At 38.8% G+C, this 6,083-nt stretch overlaps 1 long non-coding RNA gene across 1 annotated transcript; it reads left to right on the forward strand.

Annotated features, from left to right (window-relative positions):
* The first annotated feature begins 3,922 nt into the window (after positions 1-3,922).
* LOC141290506 (uncharacterized) lies at positions 3,923-4,919 on the forward strand. Its single transcript, XR_012340168.1, has 3 exons — positions 3,923-4,159; positions 4,376-4,491; positions 4,603-4,919. It is a non-coding gene; the product is annotated as an uncharacterized lncRNA (long non-coding RNA).
* The last annotated feature ends 1,164 nt before the right edge of the window (positions 4,920-6,083 follow it).

Genomic DNA, 6,083 nt, shown 5'->3' on the forward strand with positions numbered 1-6,083 from the left:
GCACAAATATACTGACTGTCGTGAGATGTTTTATAAGTGCTATAATTTCACAGCAGTGACAAACAGTGTCCAAATTAATAGGGCAAAAATGATTGTTACCTGGCTGCTGCTTACCAATGCAGGCAGGTCAGGCAGACTGGCAGCTTTGTACCTTTAGCATGACTAGACTATGACTCGCATCTTTGAAATGCCAAACATTTTACAACACATTTTTACATGTTGCATGTCCTGGGTCATGCTTTTTTTTCAAGCCGTGTATTGTATTGTACTTTTCTAAGTGAAGTCAAACATTATTAAATCATGCATTTGCATTTTTCATTGTGTTTCAACTAGCAGGCATTATCCAAAGCAGAGAACAAAAAGTCACGTGACATGATCATCCAAACAGTATTGTACTTAAACCAATATCTATCCATTAGGCAATTATTCTATTGTTTGGATAATTGTGAAACACATTTTATGGATTGCTGTTTTAACATTCAGTAACTTTTCCAGGTTTTTCATGATGGTAGGATAAACCAGACCAGTCCTTAATGTTTTATCAAAATCCCAAGATCATGAAAGTCTTGGTGAAAAGAGTCAGAACATTTGTGTCTGGATCAGCTTTGTTTACTTCTCTTACTGTAGAAATAATTCATGCACACAGTTTTTATTTTAACATCTTTATTTTCTCAGTATAAGTTTACTGTAATTGTTTGCATTTCATGTTCCTTTGTACTTTTTGCTGTGTTACAGTAAATAATCACGCACAACAATAACTTTCTGCTAGATTTTTGACTTCTGTAATCTATGGACTGCACAAATCAACATACAGTATTCACAGCATGCTTTTAATTGCAAGAGTATGAACTGCAGCATGCCCCTTCTGAGTCCAGTTTGACGACTGAAAAACGGCCGATCATATTGTTTTCACATGGTAGCACGTCTTTGCAGTCACCTTTAATATCCTTGAAGGTTACAGGCTTACAACCATAATCACTGCATGGTGGGATGTAGCTGCAGGGGTTTTTGCAAGAGTTGTTGCATGCCACTTCCTTGCAGTCGTCCTTGCATCCATAATCACAGTATGATGGGACAGGGTTGCAAGGGTTGTTGCAAACTGGCACACAGCATGCCACTTTATTGCAGTCATCCTTACATCCATAATCGCAGTAAGATGGGCTGCAGTTGTAGGAGTCATAGCCAGATTTAACGTTGCATGCAACTTTCTTGCAGTCGTCCTTATAATCACAGTATGATGAGATGCAGTTGTAGGATTCATAGCAAGGTTTAACATTGCATGCTACTTTTTTGCAGTCATCCATATAACCATAATCACAGTACGATGGGACAGGTTTGCAGGGGTTGTTGCAAACTGGTACGCAACATGCCACTTTATTGCAGTTGTCTTTACATCCATAATCGCAAAATGATGGGATGCAGTTGTATGATTTATAGCAAGGTTTAATGCTGCATGTCGCTTTCTTGCAGCCATCCTCATAATCATAATCACAGCATGATGGGACGTGGTTGCAAAGGTTGTTGCAATCACCCACCGTAGTGACGGCATAACATCCGACGGGGAAACAGTTTACCGACTTTTCACAAGACATAGTGTGAGCTGTAAAATGTGTGTGTGTGTGTGTGTGTGAGAGAGAGAGAGAGAGAGAGAGAGAGAGAGAGAGAGAGAGATTAGGAGAGAATGACAAAAAATTTTTATTATTTATTTTTTCTTTAAATAGCTTTTCAAAAACAGTTAACCCTTTTCATTAGTTAAAGCAGTAATAACATGCAAAATAAACTAAAACCATCTGAGTTGAATACTTACTTGTTTTTGGTTGGTTTTCTTGATTGTATTTAAAAGGTCTGTCTTGCTGGAAGCAGCTCTTCTCTTGCTCTGATGTTCCTCTCCTCAGCAGCCCAGTATATATATATTCACATCCTAATCTCCACCCCATCCACAGCTCAGAGCTCAAGATTGTGAAGAATTTTCCATCTTAAGAGAGGGACAGTTTAGTGTGTTAAATACAGCCTCAGAGCAATCTTTACATTACAGTGGATATATAAAGTCTACACACCCCTGTTAAAATTCCAGGTTTCTGTGATGTAAAAACAATGAGACCAAGATAAATAATTTAAAAACTTTTTCCACCTTTAATGTGACCTATAACCTTTACAACTCTATTGAAAACTGAAATCCTTCAGAGCAAAGACAGTAAAAATAAAAAACTAAAATATTGTAGTTGCATAAGTGTGCGCACCCTCTTATAACTGGGGATGTGGCTATGTTCAGAATTAAGCAATCACATTCCAACTCATGTTAAATAAGAGTCAGTACACACCTGCTATTATTTAAAGTGCCTCTGATTAAGCCCAAAGAAAGTTCAACTGTTCTAGTAGGTTTTTCCTGACATTTTCTTAGTCGCATCTTACAGCAAAAGCCATGGTCCGCAGAGAGCTTCCAAAGCGTCAGAGGGATCTCATTGCTAAAAGATATCAGTCGGGAAAAAGGTACAAAAGAATTTCCAAGGCATTTAAATATACAATGAAACACAATGAAGACAGTCATCATCAAGAGGAGAAAATATGGCGCAACAGTGACATTACCAAGAACTGGATGTCCCTCCAAAATGAATGAAAAGACGAGAAGAAAACTGGTCAGGGAGGCTGCCAAAAGGCCTACAGCATCATTAAAGGAGCTGCAGAAATTTCTTACAAGTACCTGCAATCTGACAGATTTGGAGTGTTTTTGCAAAGAAGAATGGGCAAATATTGGCAAGTTAAGATGTGCCATGCTGATAGACTAAGTGCTGTAATAAAATCAAAAGTTTTTAGGTTATAGGTCACATTAAAGGTGGAAAAATCTTGGTCTTATTTTTTTTTTTACATCATAGAATCCTTAACAGGGGTGTGTAGACATTTTATATCCACTGATAAATTATAACAGTAGAACACAATGCTATTTTGTTTCCATCCAGATTATAATGTATCTTCAAAATACATTTCTAAGCAATTATCAGTTGTGACTTCTGTACTAAACAAAACCCTACCTCTAAACCAAAATAGTAATGATAATAATAATAAACATTTAAGAATAAATATTTAATTTAGAATAAATAGAAGTAGACATTTTATGTAACATGTAGCATCATATAACAGCCACAGATGCAGAACATAATAATGTAATTGTTTTAATATAATATTATTATCATTATTGAACTGTACTGTGCATAAAGTCTTTACTGACTCAAGCCTGCAGTTACTGTCATGTTTGATATCAAGATGCATGTTACGTTAAAATGCTTCATTCTATCAGCCAGTCAGTTACATTATATCATCAGTTTTGCAACTTGAATAGAAGGGGGAAAACATCATGGTTTCTAGGGGTTCTGTTAAAACTCAATAGGTTCAGGGGAAACGAGAGAGATGTGGACTCCCACTGTAAATTTACTTGCTAGTGTCGCTGTTGGACTTTTTTTTTTTTTTTTCGGAAAAATTAGTGATTTATAGACTTTTAATGTTATATTTTGTAACATTGGTGTTGTTTTATTTTTGTACTTCGAATTCTTTTCTCATCCAATATTTTGAGGAGGCGCTGTCTCACTTGCCCCTGATAATTGGATGGATAGATGGATAGATAGATCAACCATCATGGCCGTGTTTCGCTCCCGTCACATGTCACAACTCGCCCACCATCTCTTAAGGCCGGGACACACCAACCCGACGCCAACCAACTAGCGCTGACGAAAGCCGACCTTCTTGTCGCCTCTAGTCGGCTGCGTCTGCGGGCGTCTGGGCAATTAAACTGAGCTGGAACACACTGAACTGACGAAACCCGACTACAAACTAGAAGGTGCTTTCTGCACATGCGTGAGGAGATATACCGTTGCGTACCCGCAGATGGCAGTAGTCTGTATTTTCATTCCAAGAAGAGAACACGGAAGTAGAGTTGCCTGTGCAAACAAATCAGCGTTTCCCGTTCACCACAGAAAGATTCTGTTTTGTGAAGCCAGGTAGTGGAAACTTCAGATTTTAAAAAAAATCGCTCGGCTTTTTTCTGTCCAGTTCCATTTTCTGACGGAACTTATCAAACCGATCATTCAAAGGGAAAATACAAACTTTCGTGACTGCATCTCCGTCGGTGAACGCCTCATGATTACCCTTCGGTTCTTGGCAACAGGTAAGCAAGCTAAACTTTTTTTCTTTTGTTGATGCTGCATATGTGTGTGTGTGTGTGTGTGTGTGTGTGTGTGTGTGTGTGTTTGTAATCAGCCTGTTTATAGTCAGGCTATAATGTTTCGATGTATGTAGAAAATGCCTGCAAAGTGTTGCATTTACATTTGAAAATGTGTTGAAATAATGCATTGTTGATAACTGTGCTGTGCATTATTTACAGGGGAAAGCTTCAAGAGCCTTTCATACCAGTTTAGAGTGGGTGTATCGGCCATTCAGGGATTTATTCCTGAAACATGTACAGCAATCTATCAGGCTTTAAAGGATAATTACCTCAAGGTATGAACATTCTATTTTATCATACATTTAAGTCGTTTTTTTTTTTTTTTTTTTGTTATGAATCATGAAGCTGAAAAAGCCAACATGTCATCTTTTTTTGTTGTTTTTTAGTGTCCCCACACAGTGGAGCAGTGGTTTCTGCGGACAGAATGTGGTGAGCTATACATGGAGGGAATATACCAGGAAGGGCCAGAACATAATACAGTCCGAGATGGAGACAAGACCCTGAGCTACTCCAAGCCCCCTTGCCAAGGACCACCAACACATCAACTCAAGCCAAGCAGTGCAGAAAAAGATTGTGCTAGTATTTTAACACTGAAATTGGTGCAGTGCCTTTTCAATGGAACAAAATCTAGTTTGTGTACATTTGATTTACATTGTATAATTGTGTACAACACTGGGCCTTGTAAATATTTTCAGAGTTTTCACTACAGAGTGCAATTGCTAAATAAAACATTTAAAATTTATAACAGTTTTCTAGTGTTATTCGAAAACTAAAAAAAATTAATAACAGAAGTATTCTTTATCTTTAATAGTATGTGTTCACACATATATGGTCAGTGATGTAAAAGGGTGGAATTGGAATTGTACAAACAATAGGAATTTTGTTGTAATACCAATTTTTGAGGAGATTAAGGAAATTACGCAGCATGTCATTGACCTATATAAAAAGTAAGTATATATTTGTGTGTGTGTATGAAGGCCAAAAAAGAAATGCAACGTTTTTCCGTTATGTCGTACAGCGCTGGCCTGTCTTGGATCAAATTGATCAGCTCGTCTTCAATAGCTTCGTTCCAAACAGCCATAGTTGGTTTCGAATTGTGCGAATTGCGAAAATGACAGCTAGCAGGTTCCCTCTTGTCTCTTTCCTTTGCTTGTCGTCACTTCACGTTCAAGTCCTCCACGCGCTCTGATTCGATGTCTGAACAGCCAATCAGAGCGCTCTCTTTCCCAGACAGCCCCGACAAGCCCGACGCCGATTCAACATGTCGAATCAGGCAAACTTTGGCCGACGCGAGCCCGACGAGAGCCGACGTGCAGAACACACCGAACCGACGCGCTTCACCGACGCCCACCAACTGCCCGACGAGGCCAGACGGCCGATCGTCGGCTTGGTGTGTCCCAGCCTTTACTGTGGAGCCACCAGACTCAGGTCTCTGTGGACAATAGGGATCCACAATATTGGCTTTTTTGCAGTCGTGGCCTAATGGTTAGAGAGTCAGACTTGTAACCTGAACGTTTAGAGTTTCAGGTCCGGCATGGATTATGGGTAGGGGGAGTGAATGATCAGCACTCTCTTCCACCTTCAATACCACAACTGAGGTGAGACACTTGAGCAAGGCAACAAACAGTGGTGTCAAACTTATTCACATTCATTACTCAAGTAGAAGTATAGATACTAGGATTTAAAAAGACTTTTGTAGAAGTTGAAGTATCAACTCAAGCTTTTTACTCAAGTAAAAGTATAAAAGTACTGGTTTCAAAACTACTTAAAGAAAAAAGTAAAAGTAATGTAAGGAAAAAAATGCCATAAAGGACAAAAGATTGGGCCACGCCAAAGGGGCCTATTGAGCACTACCCCACCTCCCCAA

Source organism: Garra rufa, chromosome 18 (genome assembly GCF_049309525.1).
Source record: "Garra rufa chromosome 18, GarRuf1.0, whole genome shotgun sequence".
Lineage (NCBI taxonomy): Eukaryota > Metazoa > Chordata > Actinopteri > Cypriniformes > Cyprinidae > Garra > Garra rufa.